At 46.3% G+C, this 24,980-nt stretch overlaps 1 long non-coding RNA gene across 1 annotated transcript in view; it reads right to left on the bottom strand.

Moving 5' to 3' along the window:
- Positions 1–1,287: 1,287 nt before the first annotated feature.
- The window catches only part of LOC135313983 (uncharacterized), a 43,984-nt gene continuing 20,291 nt past the window's right edge, over positions 1,288–24,980 (bottom strand). The window contains exons 2-3 of the long non-coding RNA XR_010373501.1: positions 4,145–4,275; positions 1,288–3,547 (exon numbers count right to left, since the gene is read on the bottom strand). This is a non-coding gene — a long non-coding RNA (uncharacterized LOC135313983). The remainder of the gene's footprint in view (positions 3,548–4,144; positions 4,276–24,980) is intronic.

The raw sequence follows: 24,980 nt of genomic DNA on the forward strand, positions 1-24,980 counted from the left end.
CAGATGGTCCTTGTAAATGCTATTCTTAAAGGGGATTTTCATCTTTAGGTACTGCATAACATGGTATTTCACATGCAATTGTCTTCAAGTCCATGGGATTTCAGAACCACTCTGCCTCGCCTTCCGTCTGCTCATCCCCCAAAGGATTGCTGTTGTGGCAGGCGATTGAGAAAGTCTCAGAAAATAATTAGGAATGGCCCCTTTTCCTGTATTTTATTTTTTCATTTTAAGAATATTATAGGTACACCATCAAGGAATGACACTGTTCATCAGGTATCTTTGGCATAAACAGACAATGTGAATTAAGGCTTTCTAATAAATGCTATAAAATGGATTTCTTGGGCAGAATAATGTGTTATCTATGGGTAATTTCCCATGAAAGTAGAGACTATAATTCTGATTAGACATGGATATTATCTTTTCCAGTATGTTTCTGTCAATGCACTGATTCAGCAACCATTTAGACCCCAAGGTCAGGGCTGTTCATAAGTCCCATTGATTTCAAAGTTGAATGTCTGCCCAAGATTTAAAGCAAAGGGGAATGCTTTCCTAAAATCAATTTATTTAAGTCTGTATGTTAAGTGCTCTGTTGAATCAGGGCCTAAAGTCAGCAACAAATCAGGAAAGATAATGAGTTTGGGCCAAATATGTGTATCAGGAGCCGAAACGCATATAATGAGACAAGGACCATCATCGTTACTTGGGTTTGAACCAAGATCCCCAAATGTGTAAGCTAACCAGATCTTTAACTTTGATTCCTTTCGGCGCTTTTAGCTTCAATCCAAACGGTGAGACAGGTTACACGTTCCTGGACACGCTGGGGCGGCCCTTGGTTGTCTTCTGCCCTTGCCTCTGGATCTACATCCCAGAGACGACACAATATGAGCAGGAAGGACAGGCCTGCCTCACTTCTATCTTGCTGGGGGGGTACAGAAGGTACACCTCAACTCCAGAGCTGGGAAGGGCTCTGCACCCCACAAGCTCAGGGTCGAAACCTTTTGTTCTGTGCGGTGCCTTCAAACAGAAGGTTATTCTGAGTTTCTGTACGAAGCGAGCAGGAAGTCATCTTAACAAACACGGGAGATCATGAATTTGACAGAGCGCAATGTAGATTGAAATGGTTTTAATCATTACCCCCTGTTTTAATTACTACTTGACACATTATCTCTATTGTCCTTCTACAAGTCTCTCTTTTGAATGAAATATTAAAGGCGAGTCACAGCTGAATATATATGAAGTCTAGAAGGAAAATGGCTTTGAACTATTTGAAATGATTTATTGTCCACATTTCTTTATGAATATTTATTTGCCATAGTGAAAGCAATTCAATAACAACATGGGGACCAGTTAACTCAACATTTGCATACTCTAACAGTTAAAAAAAGGGAAAGAAAAATAATATGGTGCGTTAGAATGGTGTTAATGCTGTGGTTCTCCTATTTCCTGTGGTTAATTCCAATTATTGCATGTGTGAGAGCAAAAAGCTAAGGCCAAGACTCTTAGGAATTCAGATCCTGAAGAGGAGTTATATAAATGTCCTAAAAATAAGTGTCCCTAACCTTTATATATTCCCATTCAGAAGGAAGTAAACCTGTTTGTAGGGGTATTTTCAAGGCCAGGGTGGAATCTATCATTTTGTTTCCATACTGCTTCAGGTAGCTGGCTGTGAAAGCTTGCTTCCTGCAACGAGCACACACAATCGAAGTCCTTGTCAGAACCAGAGATCCCTCATTCCCTGACCCTCCTCAGAGAAGCAGCAGGTATACGCGGCTATCAAAAGGAGACGTGAGCACACTGAATATTTTGCCATGTAAAACCTTTAGTATTTAAGCATGGCCACATGTTCCAAACCCAAGATCACACGCAGGCAGCGGAGGTGCTGCTTGCCTTCCCTCCTCAGTGGAGGAACGGAGCTTTTCATGGTGTGTGCCCTCATTTCACCCTGCTTGAATTAATTTCATCGACCAAAAAGCACTATGCGTTAGACTTGGAATGAACTTTGTTCCTCAGAGCTTCTTAGCGATATTCTGATACCCAGTCACAGATGGGGCCTTGACAGATTTTCTACTGATTTTCATGATTCCTTTTTCCTTTATATTTTTTTTTCAGCAGGATTGTCGCTGCTTGAGAATTCAAATGCAAATGGAGATGTTCACAGGCTCTGTTTCATAAGGAAGCTCAGCTGGTTGGTTTTTAGAGCTCATAAACTGAATAGTATATCACATACAGCATTTGGAAAAGGATAAACTTGCTATATAATAGTTCTATAGAAGGATGGTTACAGTAGTAAAACAGAGACTTTGGAGACATACGTGAAGCCTCTATGCCTCATCTTTCATTTCTTTGCAGCAAGAATTATAAGATTTATTTATAGTAATAATTATCATTAGTATCTACCTGACAGCTAGCTGTGAGGCTAATTCATTAATATTTTCAAATTACTTCATGATCCTCAACTAGAATTTGCCCTGAAAGAACTAAATATTATAATTTGCTCCATATGCCTATTTCATTTTGCTCTGGAGAAAAACACAACGTGTTGCTCTCTTTACATTTGTCTGCATGTCACATTCTAAAATTCTGGCTGCTGAGCTTTTCTAGAAGTTAATAACAGGCACGTTTTACATTATCGTGTTTTATTCTTATTTCTCCCTTTTTTTGTCGTAGCATTTTACCTCCCCCCCCCCCCCCCCACTTGAATAGCACGATACCTGATCTCGGGTTTGTTACTGTTTGTGTGAGTTGAGACCTACACTTGGTATTTATTTCCTTGCCTGAATTTGGGGTTGACAACGTAACCACGCGTTGGTTCCCTGAGGTCAGAGCTCTCTCGAGGTACCATTTTAAATGTATTGGGAGTAATCAGGGAGTTTAAGTTACACATGGGCAGAAGCTGCCACATATTACGTGCCTGATTATATTTGTAGGCATCTCAAAAGGTTTTTTTTTTTCTTCTGGCAGTTTACCAGGTCCTCCATTTATTGGCAAAAGTGTATCAGTTATTCACAATTGAAGATCCCCAGATCCATTTCCTCTGGTTGTTATCTGTTGGATGGCTAGACTCTAATGGCTAAAATCTACATCTACCAACATAAAAGCCACAGGATATGACACTGCTATCTTGTGGTTCCAATCAGCCTCCTGGTATTATAGCAGTCCTTTTTATTTAACCGTATTTCTACTGAGCTCAGCCTGCTCGAGTCACGCTAGCTGTTTTACATAGCATCTGCACTGTATATTGTGATAATTGAAAACCCGACGCAGCCCGGAGGCGACAGCACGACAGGACAGGAGCGGGCTGGGGCATAACTCAGAAGAATAAGACAGGCAGGCAGCCACAAGCAGGGCGAAGCCGGCCCCAGCAGCGTCTCCACCAGCAAGCCGAGCTGGGTCCGGTGTCTGGGTGTCCCGCGGTGCGCGGGCGGCTCCGGCCGCGGCCAACGCCCAGTGCAGCGGCCGGGGGAAGCGGGGCTCCGGGCATCGCTCCGTCTGCCATCGCGGGGCCGACGTCCGGGAGCACAGACCGCCGGCGAGGTCCGAGGCTCACCTGGAAAATCACACGGACAGATCAAAACCAGATGGGCGGCCGCGCGCGCCGCAGGCAGCCCCCGTCCTGTGCACGTGCCCAGCCCTTTGCAGGGCGGTGCCGGCTCCTAACGCATCGTCGAAGGCAACATCAGCAGAGAACGGGCCAGGCAATTTTTTTCTAGTGTTTCAGGAGTGTAATATATATCAATAAATGTCACTTGCTATTTGAATGCTCTTAATAAGAATTAAAATAAATTACTTAAATTAAATGACTGGAGTAGGGCACAGTATTTCTTTCTATTAGCATATGCAGAAAGAAAAAAACGCCTGGAGTATAAAAAGGAGACAAGGAGAAATAATGAGAAGACAAGTTGTGCCATGAAGAAGAGAAATATTTCTTGCCTGTCCTCTTGGCTCTGTCTATGAAGATTTTGTCCAACAACCTCAGCCAAAATTAGTTAGCGGGTGATTTATGTGTCTGGCTGGTGGAAGGTCCGGTTGTCTTGGGGGCTGCCCTGCAGGCAGGAGGGTTTTCCAAGCAGACAAGTAGGAGCTTTTCACGCAAGCAGCACACCTAGCTGATGGGATGGTTTGAAGGAGTTAGATGTGGCCCTACCTTGTAGCAGCACCCCCAGAAGCTGCTGATGTTAGGTCGTCCCCAGAGCCTGAAGATCTACAGCCTTCCGTGGGTCGTTTGACATGGCGAGGAAGGGAGACGGGCTAGTCCAGGAGACTTAAGCTGTACGGCTGTAAGATTGAGATAGGTTGAAACACTCCACCGGTTAGAGCTCTCCCTTAAAGGTATGTTTTTATAAACAGATGCCTAAAACCGCCCAGGGGAGCAGGTCAGCCCAGTCCCTGCCCTCCCTGTAGCTCTGGCCTTTGCCTTGGCTCTCCCCTCCACCCTCATCCTCGAGGTCAGCTCTCCAGACATCAGCCCTCCGAGGCCTCGTAGGGGAAGGTTAGGTAGGACAGGTCCAGCGGGTAGGGCCGGGAGGCTGGGCTTTTGTTCGTGTTCCTATTTCCTGACTTTCTGCTAGAAACGCACCCTTTTAGGGCTCTGTTTCTCTGTCTGCATTTCGGCTGTGATATTTCCTGCTCGTGGCACAGTGTTAATTAATCATTACTTCTAAAGTTCCTTTAAATTCTCAGACAACGGGATCTATTTACTTTCACTCTTCTTTTACCTTTTTCTTCTTCTGTTTAGTATAATAAGGAGAGTCATCAGTAGTGAACTGATTATAGGAAACTAATTCACATCATCAGATCAGCAGTAGGACATACTTCTTAAATCATCTAAGATAAATACTTTTAATTAAGCAAATGTCCTACTCAATTCGCTGTGGACAATCCCATCATAATGGATATTACTTCTGCATGCTAAATCTTAATCTTCACCAATACTGAATGCACGACGCAAAACCATTATAAAAAAAATATAGGCTTGCTGTAATATTGCCATTTTAAAGCTGCCAGCTTTTATATTCATTAATATGACGACAACAGAACCCTGGCTAATGAATTTTACTACGAATCAGAATCTTTATCAGCTATGTATATCAGATCAAATCCATGCTAGCGTATTATTTGCAGTTTTTATTAAAAAGTTACATTGGGATTATTATAAACTCGCTTCAGATTCCTTAATAATAATAATAAAAAAAAAAGTTAAAATCTAATGAGATTTCCTGGAAGCATTTTAAAAGGTTGCAACAGCAGTAAAGTCAGCAGGCACCACACAGCAAAAGGAAGTATTTACTGATCAGAAGATTAATTCTTCCTCCCCCAGAGTTTAACGGTTTTACATTATATGGATTTTTAAGACAGGCAGAGAGGGCGGGGGGGGGGCGGGGGCAGAGAAAGCAAGAAAAACTCCAAGCCAATGCCTTCCTCATCTGAGACATCTGTATTTCTTCCTGATCAAAGCCTTCAAATTCTGGTGCAAACTGACTTTTTGCTCTTGCAACCAAAAACTCCTCTTCCCCCCCCCCCTCCATCTGTTCAGGCTTGGATTTGGAAGTCCCTACCGCAGAGGAAGAAAGCCTGGTCCCTATTGCCTCGCTTGTGGTGTTGAAGCCCATTAATATTCCTCTGGCAGGTACCCTGACCCTGGTGCCCTTGAACATGTTTGAAAACATAGGGTATTCCTGAGCCTTTGTCCCTGGGAGGATTAACAGGGTTGCCCTGGAGCCAGCCTGAAGGTGTTTTAATAGGTAATACGGGTGGGCTGCACAGCTGACTCCAAGCTTTGCCTCAGGCTGCCCCTGCTCAGCAACATAGATGCAGCCATTGAAAACAGGGGGTAAAGCATGGCTCCGTGTATGAGTTACAGGCTGAATCCTCAAAATTTGGGGGAGATATCTCCAAATATCTCCTTCCCCCAGCGGGGCAGGCATCCCGATGCGGGGACCCGGGGCTGGAGACCGGCACTGCTGCTGGCGCTGATCCCTTCTCTGACCCTCAGACAGTTACCGAAGCTGCCTCTCCCTCTCTTTCTATTTTTCTGTCCTCTCTGGTCTTTCTCATGGCTATTAAGCTTAAAAATCGTGTGGAGAAGAGACCGTGGCTCTCTGTGTGGTTTCGCTGTGCTGAGCAGGTCCCAGTCTCAGCTGGCTCCTGTGGCTATATCATGGTACAAGTAAATAAATAGAAAATAGTAGTAACAATGGTTATTTTTCTGTATGAACAATAGGATCCTAATGGAGGAGAAGCCTCTCCTCTGAGGTGCTTTTTATCTGCAAGTGAAGGTCTCTCTTTCCTTGCTCAGCTGGAGAAGATACTGCCTTTGTAAATCAGACAAAACTTATCATGTAAAATGGAACACATCTTTGATTATACTGAATACTATCCTGTCTGTAATTTACCCTTGCTGCTGCAAAGGACGCAACATGATTAAGCTAAGAAATGATAGACCGAACGTTATGTGTCAGGATGGAAAAAGATATTTCCTATCTAAATAGGAAACAATCATCAAAACCCACTGAAAATCTACAAGAAAATGTTTCAACATACAATAAACAAGCCACCCCGCTGTTGCCTTATATTGTATTGTTGCTCTCCTCGATCAGATTGCTGCAGATGCTTCTCCTGTAGCCTACGATATTCTTATTCTGAAAAAAAACTACAGACCGTCATGATTTTTTAACGATGCGAGTATCTTCCCTCCGCAAGCGCGCGTGTTCTGCCTCCCGCTCGGTCTGCCAGCTCTTCTGCGTCTCCCTGGGTGAGTCCAGATTCTCCCAGTGACATTTCTCAAATTGCAGATCTGTGCAGTGTATTTTCCTGGAGCTGTTAAAAACATTGCTACTTTACTTGATAACAATGTTTAGCTGTACCAGCTATCGCTTGTTATTGGGTATACGCCAGGTGCTCCGCACAGGAGGGAGGGGGGTCATTATCCCCGTTTTACAGACCGGGAAACCAAGGCATCGCTGTGGCGGCAGGACGTGCAGACAGGAGAAGGACCCACACCCCCTTCCGCTCACGGTTTATTCTTTAGCGTTTGTTACTGCTTTTTTTCCCCCCTTTTTTCTCCTTTGCCGTTACCACCTGCAGCACCGCGCACGGCAGGGAACGATCGCGGGCAGAGCCAAGTGCTTCTGCGATAACAAATTCAGATACCGCAGCAAACAATGCGAGCAATTTTCCTAATTCTGGAGCGCGACTTTGCCACGAACGATGTTTAGTAACTTCTATCGTGTCTCTGATCAGTTCTGGGTCCGGTGCCAATAACGTGATACGTTCCTATCCAAATTAGCATACGACGAAATTTTGCGCTAACGTTCAGATGATAAGGTCTGTTCGCTGTTTCCATATAGACATATCTTTGACGGGAAGAGCAATTCTGTAATAAGCCCAGGATGAAAAGCCCATCAATTGAATTGGTACCACATTACCATGGCAACGATATAATGCTAATGAAATTGTGACTGTTGAACCTTGTTTATGGAACTCTACAAAACGGGCTTCATAAAAGGAGAAATGTTGTTGATTAGTAAATGTTTCAAAGCATGATAAAAACCTTATAACCACGTGTGCTGCGACTTATTAACCATGTTATCATCCTCATTTAAGAGAATACATCGCTGTTTGTAAGAGCAATAGCGCTCTCAAAGAAATGAAATTGTGGAGGAAAATCTGTGCTTCTCCAGGTTTCAGCGTGCACCACGGAAAGACTTGCTCGCCTCCGTGCCCCAGGTCACCGCGTCAGTCGGCATAGGGGCATATCTGCTCATGCTCTTGCTACCCCTTGCGTCGTCTCTCTCAGAATCTATAAAATATATTGGCACTGTAGCTGCAGTAAGCACCTTTTCCGTAAGACAAACGTGGCTTGGTTTATGCCAAAATATTCCACAGAAGCATATCCTTTTAGATGAAACCCTACAGAGAGAAGGTGTGGTAGCAGGAACGCGCTCTAGGCTTCCCCCCGCCCTTCCTTCCTCCCCCTTCGGCAGAGCGCTGTCACGTCGGCTCCCGGTGCAGAGGCAGGCAGTCGCCCTCCCAGAGGGATGGCTCTCATTCCTCGGCACAGCGGTCCTTGCTGAAGGCAAGGTTTGCTATTACGTCCTGCTTTTAAACAAAAAAAACCCCAACTGCTGAGCCTTCAGATTCCCCAGCCAGTCATGTCTCTGGACAGCCAAGAGGCTTCTGGGGAGTTGCCTCACCTCTAAGTGTTCGGGGCTCCGGTGTCTGGTTTTGCGCGGCAGGATCTCATTTTTAGCTAACAGATAATTTTCCTCATTGTTTTCACCTTGGAAATGAAAAGTGTAGTTCACCCTGTGAAGCCCATCTCCTGATTTGCCAGGTAAATCAGCACCGGCGAGCAATGAGCTCGGTGAGGCAAGGGGGCCGGGAACGTGTGCCGACGAGTTTTTTCTTTAGCAGGCTAATAATACCATAAAATATTCACCGCAGTAGTATTTTCCAGATATTTAGCACAGACAATAGGACAGAACACTGCTCGTTTTAGTGAAGTCCTGATCTACATGGCGCAGAAGTCAGCATGAATCTTCACCACATTAGATATAATGGGCTTTAAATCAGGGCTTTAAAGGGCTGCTTTTGAAAGCTCCACGTTTCATCCTATTTGGGAAAGGAAGCGCTGTCTAACGTTTCGTTACGCCCATGGTCTGTGGGAAAGCAATGCGCTGAATTTCTGAGTTGATAGAAATATAATGTAATGTAATTTCGCTTAATATATATTTTGCATTGGCTGACAGTTTTATTAAGCAGAACCAATAATCATCATTATTCAGTGCAATAACCATCTCATTAGAAATGGTCTCATTTTCCCTAATTTTAATTTACCTCTCGGACCGGGCTGCTCTCAAATTACCGAAGTGCCTACAGTTCAGTTTTGTAAGCACTAGAAGGAAACACAAGTCTCCAGAAAGCTACTACTGACTGATTGCTGCTAAAACAGGGATACGCCAGAGCTTCGTGAGAGGAGGTACGGAAAATTCAGGTTAGGAAATTACTACATCACTTTTATTTTCTTTCTGTCTTTGAAGCAACACTTTCTGCGCCCATTTTGCACAAAGAACGATAAATTGCCTGGTCGCCTGCGAGGCTCGCAGGTACTCCCCCTTAGCAAAGGGCCTGGCTAAGGATCACACCGAGGAGCGCTGGTAAGGAGGAGCTGACAGGCAGAAATACTTCTTACAGAGATGGAGGAGGAGACGAAGACCCTGATCAAGTTTCATTATCCTCCAACGAAAATAGGATGTAAACTGTGACATCCAGGCAGATTACATATGTCAGGCGAGGAGACGCGAGCGGAAAGATGCAGATGCTAAATCTCACCTAATAGGCTTACTCCGTGGATTACTCTCAACGACCAAGGCTACGTTAACTGTAGCTAACATACAGGATATAAGAAATACGTATCCAGAAGTGAATCTGGGGAAATTCCCAGCTGTGCCAAAGTTAATGCTCTCTGATATCCCTCGGAGCATCCTAAAAGCGCTTTGGGTGTCATACGCTTCTACAGGCAGCATTAACAGCACCACGGCACGTAGCTCTAGTTCCAGCAGTCCAAGGGGCGCTCCGTTTTCTCTAAAAATGTGCTTGAAAAATTCTATATTCAAACAGGGCTCGTGCACGCAAGCTGCTATAGTTGCTTAGCTACTTGGTGTGGTTGTGCCAGTTCTGAAAACACATTTGCTCGAAAGAATATTGGTGCAGTCACGGAGAGGCGCAACCTCAGGTGAACAAGGAAGCGCTTTGCAGGTTACGTTATAAAATAGGCAAGTTGTCTAAAGGTTTTGTCACAGGATGTTGCTCTATGAAGTTCTGAGTCATAAAAGATAACTACTTTTTGGGCTTGTTTGGTTTTCGGGGCTTTTTTTAATATTCCCCCCCAAATCATACAGAAAAGCCAGCCTCTCCTGTGGAAGCACTCTGCTTATGAAATCTCTTCTCTTTGAAATTCTGAGCCTTTTCCAGCTGTAGTATTATTTGCTCAGCTATCAGAACACACCGTACAGCAGCGAAAAGCATTACACTATTATCCCAAGATAATTTGATAGTCTGTAAATGTATTTTCCTGCCTGTGGTTCCAGGCATTATGCTCTCACTTGAAGTAATGATTTGCAGTTATCTTATACAATTCAAGTTAGCCCATATTGGTTTCACTTTGAACATTTACCTGCACGGTGCAAACACGGCTTATTTGCAGACTGTACAAGCAAGGCTAGATGGGCGGTTCTCACAAGCCAGACTAGATCAGCAGTGCGATGGGATGCCTACCGTAGGCAGCCGGCTACTGGAGGAAGCGGAGCGGTGACTCACTGGTGGCTGTCTCCTGCCTGCGTCAACGTTATCGCACCCGTACATCAGCATGAGTCTGCTGGAAATGCTGGATTTTAAGCCTGTCATAAAACCACAGCTCTGATCTGATGTGGTCAGTAAATACAGCGCGGCACTTTCCAGAAGTACTTACCCCGCTTTTCTCTTTGGACTCTGCGTGGGATGTGAAAACTCACCTTAAATTCCTCTTGCAAGTCTGGCGTTTACCACACCGTTCCCCCACACGCTGAAAACCAAGTTTTCCAGCCATAACTGGGTAGTTGTTCCACCTCTGGTGCACCCCCATTTCAGGGTGACACCATTCCCTTGTAGAATCTGTCAAGTTCCTGAGTGCAGACGCAAGGCTTTGGTTTCGGATGGGCTCAGGGGTCACCTCCCTTACCCTCTCTTGGGAGCCTGTGTTGGGAACAGATTTACACGTGACAACAATTTACTCCTGGCTCTCAACTGGTCAGCAATGGATGCAGCACCCCTTGGTGCCGGCAAAAGAAGGTCTCATCAGAGAGCACCCTGCTTTCTCTGTGCCTGGGGATACTCCTCTGGGAGCCCGGGGTGAATTCAGAGGAGCCGTGATGCGCTGGAGACACCCCTTCAGCTGCCTGCCCTCTGTGGGTGTGGAAATGCTCAGCAACACAAAAGACATAAAATATGATTTACACTCTCTCATTCCACTGTCATAAATTCCTGAGTGTCACCCTGGTTCCTATTCGATACAAAAAAAATAAATAATGAACGTCAAGGGTGTGATTTGGAAAAGGGCACGGGCCTGGCTTGGCACGGCCAGCAGCTCCCACCTCTGCCGTCCTGCTCCCCCCGTCCGCAGCTGGAGCAGCCCCCAGCGTGTGGGCAAGAGGCCCGGAGATGCCCGAGTGATGCAGGTGGGACAGCTGCGGTTCAGATAAAGCCATGGGGGACAGTATCTAAATAGTCAGGAGTTATTGCGTTGCTGGTTTCTCCTTCCTCGTGGTACCTTGAATTCTGCTGTGACGCTTCAGCCAGTTACTTTAAAATAAAAATAAATATATGTGGATGTTTGAAAAACTAAAGATTTTCAGCATAACAGAAGTCCTTTATTTTGAGAGAAAAATTAATACTAAACTTGTCTTTCCGGGACACGGTGAAGTTTAAGAACAGCAGCACTTAAATTAAAAGAAGTGCCAGAATCCCAGTTTACCATCCTGATGTCAGTTTACGATAACATTTATGACATTAATATAATGGATTATGACCTTTCTTGGCTTGTCTGACTGACAGTTATTCATATATAACATGGTACTTATCACCTCGGTCCTTCCATAATAATAATCGCTTCCATTTTTTGCGCTGTGTCATCAAAACATGTGCTCGTAAGTGTTGATCTCATCTCTGGGAGAGTAGTACCAGGAGCTCCTTTTGAGCTTTATGTCACCTAAAATCTAGAGTGAAATTGAAGCCCAATTGCAGAAAAATACCCTATGTCTAACTTTATCCCACAGGCTGCATAATGGCAGCCCTTATGATTTTAAATGATTTACTGAGGCCTGTCAAAATGATGTGCCTTTCTGCGTGGAAGGTATTGAAGTTCAGAAATGTCATTATTCTGTACAAACCTGAGAGATCTTGAGGAAATACACAATAGCTGGTGTGTTACAATTACTTACTTTGACCTTCATATTGTTTTTGCTCTTTAATCTCAGGGTAGACAGGATAAAACATAGTTTCTTCAACGTTTAAGGTAAAAATTTGCTGTGCAATTTGTACCTGCTTTCCTTGTGCCCATTTTCACTACACAAGGTGTCAAGATACTCTTTTCAGATTAGCAGCTTCACACGTATTATGTACAAGAGATGAAAGAGGAAAATAAAAATTTGGGGTGTTCCCAAAAACTGACCATTTAGCAAATACTGATGATGTTTGGGTGGATAAGGGGTTGCTCAGAAGACCTGGATTATACACCGAGGTCTGCCACGGTCCATTTTCAGGGCATGGCTTAGGATGCCTGGGGGCGTTGGGCTGATGGTTGGACCTGATGATCTTAGAGGTCTTTTCCAACCTTTACCATTCCTCGAATCTCCACAACCCGTTCCTTCCCTGTTTGCACTGAGCCTCACGGCCTGCTCGGTGGCCACCGAGATGTTCCCTGCTGTCCTCTGAGCAAGCGAGCTGGGCTGGGGCCGTTGCTGTGGCATGTGGAAGATGTTCACACCGCAGGGTCGGGGCTCTACAACAAGCCCGTGTGCAGAGCAACAACCCAATCAGTCAACTTATTCAAACGAACCTGGGAATTGCATCAAACGCCTTGCACCGGGAAAGCAGGACCATCTTCCCGTGCGTGGAGATGACACCTGCCCCTCCCTGAACACGGCAGGCCGTGGGTACAGCCACAGCGCCGGCACAGCAACGTGCTGGTCTTTACATAGTCCAAGGTTGCCTCGCGTGTGCAAGGGAGAGCCAGCTTGGCAACAGACACATCCTTCAAATAATAAATAATAAAAAGAAACATATTGTCTTCAGGCCAGCTGAACGTTTCCGTGTGCCTTAGAGCCACACAGAGACAGGAGACCCCCGCTGGAAATCGGGCTATGCTCCCACAGACAGGCCTCTCTCTCCAGGGAAGCGCCAAGGCTCTCCGGCGCTCGCCGGTTCCCTGGGACTACGCACCGGTGTCTTTCTGGCGTGACCGTCCCACCTACAGGAATTTCAAGTTCAAGCAAGAACAAGCCTATAGCACAGCAAGGCAGTGCTGGAACATGCTGTGGACTGCATTTATATCGATGCCTCTCTCTTCCTTCCAGTATTTTGCCAAGAACACGACACGCTAACTTTTTTTCTCTTTCTGTTATGATCTTATTTGTCTGAATGAACCGGCAAAGTGCCAGGGTAGCCGCGTGCGAGGTAGGGGTACCGCCGTTCTGTCGGCTGACACGGCAGCACGGAGAGGTGCCCCGGCGCTCACTTGTCACCTTCCGAAGCTGCCTTCACCGTTGGTGAATCAAAACGGTTCCTCAGGGACAGATCCTGGGCTGGCTTTTCGGGCTGGGTGCTGTGGAGCAGCCGTTTCCATCTCTGGGCCTGGCGATTAGTTTTATTTAGCCGAGAGACAAGTAGTCGGACATTTGTCACTGTTTCTGTGAAAAAATGTGGGCATGTTTTCTTGGGCTATCAAACGGGACATATGGGAGCTGGATTCCATCTTGCATTAGATCTTGGAAACTGTGTCCTCTTGAGGCAATTAATTAGCATGATGTTCTTGGCCGCTAATGTTTGCTTTCAGATTTCAGTGGCAACAGATTTGGCAACATAAATTTTGCGAGGATGGTCTAAATGGTTTAGGGTGTCAGCCAAAGCCCCCCCCCAGCTTTCTTCCACCCTTCAGCTTTTAGAGAGTTCTCTTATGCGTGCAGACAAGTCCCGTAGCTTCTGTCCGTGTCTTAGCTCTCTCTTTGAAAAATAAATGTAATAGTACTTTCCTGCTTCACAGGAGAGATGCATCACAGATTGCACCACACCAGAGGCCAGGCAGCGCCACTGCAGTCCTCTGCTTCCCTACCCCGCAACGGAGGATCTGTTCTGCACAGCTTTTCTTTGATCCTTCCACAGTTTAAGGCAAAATCATTTACATTAGAAATTTGTCAGTTGATCCCATTTCTCGTCCCTTACTTTCCGTTTGCCCACTGTAGGTATCCGCGGGCTGTACGCACCTTTATCTGTAGAAAGGACATCTGTGGAGAAAGGCGTATTTCCCTATTTAAGCAAGCCATTTGACGCAGGCTCATATATAAGGTATATGCCCCTCAGCTGGTGTCTTCCATATGTGATCATTTCCAAACTATATCCTTCCTAAACCAGCGTGATGTACACCAAAACCACATGCTTTTAACCTCTGAATACAATCCAGAGATATAATCTGGACTGCTGCTTTGCTTTTATTGCCTCAATTATATTTATAATGTTATATAATTATAACAATTCGCGGCTGAAAAATAGCGTTGGTTACAACTACAAAAAAATGTCATGCCTCTCTCGAAGGGAGACGCAAGCAAAATATAAAATACCTAGCCCGTACAGTTATACAGTAAATAACACATCTGCCATGGGAAAGAACACACGCTTTCCTTTGGTACCCGCTAAACACTAACCCAGGGCTGAATTTTCGTGGGGAGGGGAGAGGAGGAACCTCTTCCAGTGCACCAAAATACTAGTCCCATTTTATAGATGCATTGGTTAGTACCACTGCAAATAAGTAGTTGCGCACGCAGGAGCTCACTTAAGTGTCCATTACGGGATGTGATTTGAACTCACAAAAGGCATATTGCAAAGCTGTTCGAAAGAGATGTGCTCCTACCTCCCATTTAAAACAAAATCAGCGCACGGTGTTAATTTAGGTGACCTTTGCAGTCACTAATACACAACACACTTTTTAAACACCTATGAAAGGAATTAGGCAGAAGAAGAAAATGAAAATACCGCTAACCAGTAGCTGCAATGTTTGATGCTCCTTCCAGATAGCTCGTTCTCATTTAAATGGAACGAGAAAATGCAAAATATTACAGGCAGGGTTGTCTGTTTTCACTCGATGAAGCTAGCACTTAAACACTCCGAGACTGAACTTTGTTCCATACCTGCCAGACAAACCGCCGTTAATTACAAAAACAAAAAGACAAGCAGGAGAGCTGAATAGCAGAGGGTGAATTTGTCCTGTGTAACCCACGTATTCATACCATGCCTTTTTATGCTTTGTGCTACTACCCTTATTAGCCCACGATACCTTAATGCAGTGCTTCTTCAGACTCCCTTATTCCTCCCATCAGTTCAGGCACGGAAATCCATTTCCACAAACCCAGCATTCAACTTCCAGCTCTCTGACTTTCAAACCGTGTCTTTTACAGACCACCAGGAAAGATTTTGCAGAACACTAGCTGAAAGCCGCTTATTGTGCAACTAATAAGGAAGGTTTAAATACCATTAAAATTCTGACTTGTACTTTAAAATGCCATGAAATCCCAAATTAAGGCTCTGCCTTGCCTCCCTGGTTGCACAATTGCACCTAAGTACTGCCAACGGTGTAGGAAGATCACAGGCAGCCTGCAGCAGCTGAAACGCGCGGGCACTTCGGACCGCTACGGCGTTTTGCTCAGGCTCCTGATGGCTTTCCTGGGAGCCTGGTCACCATTAAGGCTAGGGAGGAAAGCACTGAGTAAGAACTTTAAGCTCTGAACTACTCCAATGGTTTTCCTTCAGCCTCTCATGTATTGCTGTCTTTGAAGTCACAGCAGCCCCACACTCAACTATTTAGTTTAGGCCTCAAAATTACACTTGCCCTTAAATTGTTGTCAGATGGTGGAGGAAAAAATAAAATGATAAAATGTTCGCTTTTTAAGCCATCCATTTTAAAAATTGCAGAGAAAACACACCTGATATTTCACGCTGTTCTTTTGAATCCCTGATACGAAACGATTTGGTGAGTAGGTATGATGTTTATGTGATGGGACCAAGGATTTTCAGTTGACGCATGGCTGGTGTGATGGAATATTAAGATCTGCTGTGCGGACGGGAGTACACGTTTGAAAAATCAAGATCCAAAGAAACTGCGTAAGAAAAATCCTTACGATTAAAAATTGAAGGGCTTTGATCTACGTTATTGACTGACAATTGAAAACCTTTCATTTCACAGGAGACCTGCTTCCTAATTTGTACACAAAAAATCTTCAGAACCATTGGCTTTTCTTTACAGGTTTTAAAAGTGTAATTAACTAGCATAAATATTGTTTGGATGTTATCTGTGGGGCTAGACTAAACAATACCAGCATAAGAAAGGCCAGGTATTCAGCAGAATTGCTTACACGGCCAAAGAAGCTGCTCTCATGACAAATGTCCATGCCTGATGTAATCCTCTTTTTTGGTGATGGTGGTTTAGTAACTTCCATTGCAGGTGGGTATTACATTTTTAACCGATTCCTGGCAGCACAGTCTGTATCCTTCACTGACACACACGTCCACTTCACAAGGTTATTGCCTTTCAACGTATCTCGTTAGGTATTCAATGAAACAGGTTTTTTTTCCACACATTGATGTCTATTGATATTACATTAGTTCATGAAGGCTACAAATCACACTGCATTGCACTACATTTCACATTTGCTGTATCATGACAAGAGGTTTATAATATTCACGCTGGGGCACATAAAGTGCCTGCTACCCATCCCTTGGATAAATAATTTAAGAAATTGTTGGGAAATCATACCTAATTAGTAGGATCTGCACTCAACAAGTGCCCTTTGATTTAAATTGTATTTGTATTTTGATAGGTATTGATTTTATGAGTAGGAGAGATGAATAATACATTTTGCATTTCCCCACTGTTCGCAGCAATCATCTAACAGAAGTAACGGAGGAACAGTCCTGCGATGGAAGGTCCTCTTCGGGGACCTGCATGCCTTCCCCCGGAAAGCCCACGGGACAGTTAAAGGCACTCCTAAACTGCATGGATTGGCCTGATCCCTTTTTCTTCCACTGATTTGCTGCATCATCTGCGACAAATCACTCAGCCCCTCAAAGTCTCTCATTTTCCATCTGTAAAATGGGAACAGAATGGTTCCTCATCGGTCCGCAAATGGCCGTGAGGCACGGGGAGAAAAGGAGTAGCTACATCGGAGCGGGTATCGTTCCAGTCCTGCCTGGCATTACCACATGGAGCACGGGGCAAAGGAGGGAGCCAGCGAGTGAGCCTTTCTGTGGGCACAGGAGAGTCTTGGTTACACGTACTAGGACCCACGTCGGGACCGTGTACATCAGAGCAGCACGGCGGAGGTGGGCAGCACGCTCAAACCCAGCCGGGCTGCCTTCTGTCCCTGCTGCCAGCATTAACGTTCTGGTGATTTTGGCTACTCGCTTCCCTGGGTGAGTTGTTAAAACGAGATTCATTTGTTTTTCTTGATTGGCTGCTAAGCCCTTCGAGTGAGAAGAGCGAGCAAGGTGGAGGTTGCACCGTGAGCATCATCCAGGTAACGCGCGCGGGCCGGTATCTTCCCGAGGCAATAGGAGCCACTCGGCATGCAGGTACGCAAGCCTGCTCGCATGAGTGGCCAGGGGTGAGGAGCAGAAGCAGGCAAAAAGACCTCTGAGATTGAAAACAAATCAGAATATATATAGGTATTTACAAATACCGGTTTCCAGCACCCCAGCAGCTATAACAAATGCAGACTCTGTAAGATAACCATAATTATAGAAAAGCTTTATTTTTTTTTTTCCCACCCAGTATGCCAGCTCCGATTAGAAAGGAAAACTGTAGGCTCGGACTGTGCAACACAATAAACCACGGCATCAAAGCAAGCATCAAAGTGGCCCCTCAGCTGTTGGCAAACAGTACAGTCATGAAAAAGGAGACAATGAAAATACAATAAGTAGAAATAGCAGGTTTTTTTCCCCATAATATAAACACCATAGACATTCTTTTAATACAGAGAGAAGCAGGATCAACAGTGACAGCTTTAGATTTGCCAAGTATCACGGGAGGACTGTAAAATACATCCTCTCCAAACCAAGCCGAAGGAGCAGAACGAACAAGATGTTCTCCTCCGAACAAAGACATCCCTTTTCATAGGTCTCAGACAGTTAGCAGGCTTAATTCTTTTTTTTTTTTTTTATCATCATCATCTCTGTCTCACTCTACCTTCAGCAAGATGTGCTGAAATGTCTCTCGGTGCCTGGTTTGTAGGTGCTGTCCACTGCACCAAAATGGCTTTACGGTCTTCAAAAAAGATAAATCATATTTAAGGCATTTTATTTGAGTATGCACCTTAAAAAAACCCCAAATTCTCCCCGAGTAGGCAACTGGGAGCTGGGACCGGGCGACTCTGAAGCGGAGGGGTTGCTGTCGTATGGAAGAGCAGACAATTCGTACGCGTTCGAGTCCCCAGCCTCTCACGGGAAGATTTAAATAATGCGGGGCGGGTTTCTTTGTAAGGCTTTTCTTTTCTTTTGTTGTTAATATTTTACATTCTTTTAGAAGTGTTACCTGTGCGTTAAGGCCTGTATTCACATAATCATGAGTGACATGCAACTTCTCTGCCTCGCCTTTCTAGTTCCAGGCAGGTTTAGAGAACTTGAGGCCTGGCAACAGACGGCTGAGGTGCGCAGGAGCACGCAGCTGAAAGCATAAGCATGGGGCTGCTCAAACAGCTTTTTTTTTTTTTTTTTTCCTCCTTTTCTCATTAAAGTTTCATCTGAAGAATTTTTTTGTGGGAGCCTTCGCCAGTAAAACAGCGCTCGTCACTTTTAGGTTCCCAAACAGCAGCGCAATAGCGGCACGGGGGAGAACGTGTATCACATAGACACGGTCTTTCTTCTTTCGCCTGCTGTGCCCTCCCCAGGTGCAAGAATCCACCCTCCGCAGTAGCTTCCCATAAGAGAAAACCAATATTAATTATCCAGAAGTACCTTTTAAGAGGATGAATGCTGGAGAAGTTTTTACTTATTTCACAGGATATTCTGCTTTCCAAGTAAAATGCAAAGCGATTGTAATAAGTTTCATTTGAAGGCAACGCCAGGTGCCTCCTGGGTAACTCATCCAGCAAAGCCCGATTCCCAGTGAAGCCAACGTGCGAACCATGTACATTTTTACGAATGCTGAAATGGTCCATGAATCTTAAATAGTATTGCACCCTCTGTTTTATAAATCTTTTATGTGTTTTTCTTCAATAAATACGTATATTTTGGTTTTTGAATCTTGGGGCCCCTTTTGAGCTACGCAGCTCTTCGAATCTTAATAGAAAAGTAGCAACATGAAACCAAAAAGAAAAGCTTTTAACAAACGGGGAAAGTCTATATTTCACCAAGGAAAGTGTGGTTTAAAATAAAAACACGGGCTCCTGCAACATCTATATCCTGCATATTTTCTGCAGAGCATGCCGCAGCTATTGACATGCTGTTGGTTTTATATGTCCCAGGATGCATGAATTATTACCGTCATTCGACATTTTACATCCCTAGTTCCATAGCCTATAGCAACACATACCATCAGCTGTGCCAGACTATACCAGACCTCTGGCAATGCCTCTTATTGATCAAGCACTGCTCAATGTTTGCCTGCTCAGTAATGCAAAGACATCCTAATTCTCTGAGACAGAAAACCCACAAGTGAACGCGTTTGGGATTTCTAGTCCTTTTAAGAGACTCAAGACGCGAAACACAGATTACAGATACCTCCTCCCCCGTCAGGAGGCACGCCTTGTGAGCTTCAGGTGCTACAAAAGAAAGCGCGTTGCACGATAATACCAACGAGAAAAGCTGGCCCGATGCTAACAAACCGTGCTAATATGCAAACTGGTTATGAAAGGGAACCTCAGGAATGAAGGAAATGTTCTACTGAGAGACAACGGACTTGCAGCGACAGGTTTATTAACTTCTTACAACAGGAACTAGCCAAAGCGAGCAATCGCAGTAGCAGAAAAACTACTCAAAGGTGTTTGTGCTTATGGATTTGAAGGTAAACTAGCTCAACGCTCACTTGGGTGAAATTTCCTGAAGACAGCAAGAGCATGAGTTTAAGCAAATAATAAAACAGATATTGCAAGTCACAGGGCAGCAGAGAATACCACGACTCTCTGTGAAAAGACCCAGCATGGCACCCACTGGTTTCTGGGCTCAGCACACACACACACACACACGCTCACTCCAACGCCCGCTGGAGTCCAAGGGAAGGTGACCTACCCTCGGCACGGGACAAGTCCTGTGGGGCACCGCACCTCGCCGCAGCAGCACGCCAGCCTGCACCGAGGAGCTGTTTCATCACCTGCTCCCTTCCCCCAAACCCACGCTCTTCCCCTCCCTTTAGTGCTGCCACCTCTGATTTGTCTCTCCTCCTTCCAGGGAGCAGCTGTGGCCCCAGCAGGCTTCAAAGTGCCCGTAGCTTGGCTCCCCAGCACAGCCCCCCAGGTGGAGCGGGTCAGCAGGCAACGGGGAAGCACAGAGCGCAGCAGGGGAGAACCACACAGGGGTGGATGCCGACAAAACCAGCTTTATTTCACTTTTTTAATTTTTTTAAATTCAAAAACCTCCAGGTGATGGCTGCAAATAATGCCGTGGTCAATGAGGCTCGTTAGCAGCATTTTTATCTTTGTTCGTTACACCTTTACTTTGCAATTATTTTCTTAAAATGGATTCCCTCCTTTGCACCGGTGCAGCTGAGCTGGCTTCACCTGATGCAAAGACAAGGGGAGCAAACCCTCAGCTGGACTAAAAGTGCCACTGCAGAGCTCCTGAAGCAGGGGGGCTCAGGGCTGGGGACCCCCTCACTGCCCTGCACGTGTGGGCACAGCCTGGGGGAGGAGGGCAGCCGGTGCCCCGAGCAGAGGAGCGCTGATGCCCACGGCTGCGTGCTGGGGACCCCTCCCGAAGGGGTGATGGCCACGGCTGTACGTGGGGGCGATGACGGCCGTACCACGCGTGCGGGGTTCGCTTGCGCGTGCACGCCGGTGCGGCCACGTCCACCTGCACGGGTCAGGTGTGACAGCTACAGGGTGCTGCCCACGGGGGCTCCTCGGTGAGTTACCCAGGTGGGAGAGCGCCGGGGGTGGTGGCCGAGCCCTGCCAGGGATGGGCTCCAGACCCGCACGCCCTCAGCGCAGTCATCCCACAGCAGCAAGTGCCCTGTGCAGGGGCAGCCAGGAGCCAGCTCTGCCTCTCACCCACCAGCCCCAGGCGTTTCCCTCAAAGTCACGACATCAGCCAAGGGCAGGGACCCTCTTAGCTCGGCCAGCCTGAACCACTGGAGACTTTGCATGAGGCTGGCTCAGCTTCTCCCCTTAGCCTCGTGGCTGCCCTTCCTCGGGGTACAGCCCCTGGGGGAGCGTCCTGGTCTTCTGCCCTGGACCCCCAGCCAGGTCGTGCTTGGCACTCGGGGCACCGCCGCTCATGTATTCTCAGGATTGGTCGCCCAGGGACTGAAATACTCCAGTGATGCCCCATCATCTTTCGCTTGGCCAGAGATCATCTTTAATGTGCTTGTGTGGTGAGCATCCTGTCCCGGTGGGCTGTGGGTCCCTGTGTGGGGCAAAAGCCTTCCCCTGCTCCAAGGACCCACTGGATCCAACTCTCAGCGTAATACAGATCCTAGATCTGACCCCAGCAGTCTCTGCCTGCGCTGATTGTGGCTTTGCTCCTTGCTTTTGCTGCAGAGACAGTGGTGACAGCACCCTCCTGGCATGCTCTGCTGGTCTTCGGTAAGGGGCTCTTCCCCAGCTATTGCCTTTTGCCCCACAGCTCTGTGTGCAAGAGCGAGCCTGAAGCATGGCAAAGGGTTTTTCTTCTTGCTCCGCACCTTTCTCCTCACCCTCTCCCATCGTCTGATCCTCCTGCTTCCCTCGCCCTCCCTTGTCGGTGTCACTCCCACCCGAAGGGCCCCCAGTGCCTTCGTTTCCTGGCTGCATCTCTTGGGAAGCATCATTGGGCCATTTCCTCCAGACACTGACTGCATCTGCTGCCTTAGCACAATGGTAGAGTTGCTTATACGGTCCCAACTTGCTGCAACAAAAAGCCACGCTCCTTCAATTTATCCGGTGAGTTTTTATCGTCACTTGAAATACAGCGGCACAGCTCTGCACCCGCAACGTCTTCAGAGTCACTTAACGGCACAGCTACGGAGCGCGATTCCAGTTGAGCTCAGCTGAACACAGAAGGTGACTTCTGTCACTGGAGCACTTTATCATCGGGGTAACGCGGGCTGGTAAGGCAGGCGGCATTTGACTAGCAAAGCCTCTTTCTTTGACATCCTAAGCAGGGAGCACGGCTGCACACAAGCTAAACCCTTGCCAGCAAATAAATATGTTCTGCTTTGCCAAAATATTGTAATGGTGATTTTGCTCCTGCCTTTTGACGGATGGGATTTAATCGACAGAACCGTTCGGCTCCTCAGCCAGCTTGAAGAGAGCTGGTTAATGACAAAGACCACCGGCGTTCGCACAGTCCCACCAGCCTCCTTGAATGGGTAACGCCTCTTCGGTTGACTTCTCCCAGGGAGGAACCAGTTTCCTGCTGAGCCCCTGGAAATGGTGGAAGGTGCAAACTCCAGGCAGCTCTTCTCTGCTTCACGAGGCTCAGCCCGCTGGCCTCGCATTCCCGTGGTCACACCTGGCAGAGCCACTATTCTCGATCACGCAAACCAGCCCCCAGATTCAGGCACCCGGTCACGACAAGGACAGGGAGGGAGTTTTCTGCTGCAGTTCATCATCGCCAGGGTGAGCCGGAGCCGCACGCTGAGCAGGACAGTCAGAGAGGCTGTTACAGGCACCTGCAGGACTCTGCACGCTCAGAAATGGCACAGTTGCATGGCCAAAAGCAACCTTTGGCTCTTCATAACACAGTGACATACGTATATCATTTTAGAAGTATATACACACACACCTACATGCTCAGCTACACGTGATACATGTGTATGGGTGCACGTATGGGCACACGCGATGCTAGTCTTAGATTTTCAGTAAAGAAAGAAGGCATCGTGTGAGTCTGCAAAAAGATCTCAACTCCTGCAGATAGTTTATCAACTGAAATGGGGATTTTACAGCCCTCCAGATCCTTGCTTTCGAATCTTTCAGTGGTTTATGCAATTTGGGAAGAGTCTAATTTTGACTTATTGACATCAGTGCAGTTACTGAGTGAGAAGGGTGAACTCCCACCATCGTTTCTTCTCAACCCTCATATGAAGAAACAAAATGTATTCCATTCCCACAAACACTGGATGTAGTGTTTTTTAATAAAATAAAATGTCTTTAAATAAAATAATGATTTGATTTTTTTTGTAATTCAGCTTCTAAAGATTAAAGACCTCCACTGCCTTCCAATGATCAATAATTGATTTTTTTTTTTTAAGGGGCCGTTACTTTCATTATAAATGTATAAACGCAATCCAAGCTACTAAAACTCTGTACACAGACATTGTAAAAGCCAAACTACTTTATACCCAGCAGGCAAAAAGAGAGATATGGACAGGTCTAAGATGTTGCAGGCTTAAGTATTTTGGATAGACTAATAAAACCTCTGGGGAAGCTTAGATTGGATATCAGGAAAAATTCCTTTACTGAAGGAGCACAGGCTGCCCAGAGAGGTGGGGGAGTCACCATCCCTGGGGGTGTTCAAAAACCGTGTAGACGCGGCACTTCAGGGCATGGTTGAGGAGGCCTGGGGGGGTTGGGTTGGGGGTTGGACTTGATGATCCTGGAGGTCTTTCCCAACCTTAATGATTCTGTGATTCTGTGAAATTGGAGGCCATAATCAAGCCCCTTCGCAGATCATTTGGAAAACCAGAGCCTGAACGACCCCGCGGTGGGTCCCAGTTGTGGGGCGGGAAGCTGGAAGGGCGTGAAAGGCAGCGCACCCAGTTTGCCCAGGGGCCGCTCGCCTGGCACTATAAACAGGTCGCAATGTTGAGAACGGTTGCGTAGGCGCGCCGCAAACCTTCGCGTGTCCGGACAGAAGGAAACAGGAGCCACGTTCCTCCTTCGTCCACAGCCGGCTCTTTGTTCCTCTCTGCTTCCACCTCTTTCTGCCCAACTCCTCCATCCCTCATCCAAGCTCGCTAAGCTTCCTATTGTTCCAGTCTTTAAATCAATTTGTGTTAAACTATTACTGTTGTAGATGCTCTTTCTGTCTTCCTGCTACTCAGTAGGAAGCAGACTTAGCGGTGCCACCCTAACTAATGAAGGTTTATTTAAGAAGGGCTCAAACCCATTAAAAACTGGTGGCTGGATCCCACAGACCTGTGCTGAAGCCTACAACCCCCACCCCAGATTGATCACTGCGGTGCCTAACAGTGCTGTTGGCAGGCTTGCCAACACGTTCTCAGAAGCATCTTTACATATATTAGTTGCATTAAATTAATATCACTGCACCGAGCTGTCTTCTGGCCTCGTTACATGTTAAATTTGCAGGAGCTGCTTGGGGCTCAGCCCCGCGCTCCCGACATTTGCGAAGCTCTCTCCATCATCCACAGGGTCACCCCCCGTCAGCCGCTGCAGCCAGGCTCACGCAGCAGCTCATAAGCGTAACCGTATTTTTAACGTCCCAGAAACCGTTACTGCGTCATCTCCCTTTATGGCTTTCCCGGAATATTCTTTATATTCTCTGGTTTGTAGAAAAAGCTGCGTCTAGGATGTTAACTCTCCCTATGCAGACTCAATGGGTTATTCCTGCCCAGAGCAGAACGCGTGGCCTCCCTCTTAAACATAACACATTGATTTTAAAATTGCTTTGATGACTTGGAAAGCAATGCACAAGTTGGGATGCGAGCATTTATCAGAGCTCTGCTCTTTGCGCGAGGACGGCCGCTGCTTCCGATCACCGGAGGACAAGGTACCGGTCTCTCCAAAACACAAGGTAAAGATTTACAGAAGGCGTGAGTGTAACTGTTGTCCAGCCCAGGTCCGGAATTCACTCTCAACAGGTGAGAAACGCTGAGTCAAACTCCTTCAAATCTCAGCTTAAACCTGGCGTTTCACAAAGGCTTATTGTGATCGACAGGTCTGCTTTCACTGTCAGTAGTAGGGCAAAACTCCTCAGGTTGCTCTTTCACAAGGACGTTATTAGTTTGCTCCCTATTGAAGTTCATTAGGCTTTGGCTTTTTATAAGGTAGCAGCAAGGAATTGCATGGGAACATGTGTTTTCGTTGTCC

This window comes from Phalacrocorax carbo, chromosome 6 (genome assembly GCF_963921805.1).
Source record: "Phalacrocorax carbo chromosome 6, bPhaCar2.1, whole genome shotgun sequence".
Classification (NCBI taxonomy): Eukaryota; Metazoa; Chordata; class Aves; order Suliformes; family Phalacrocoracidae; genus Phalacrocorax; species Phalacrocorax carbo.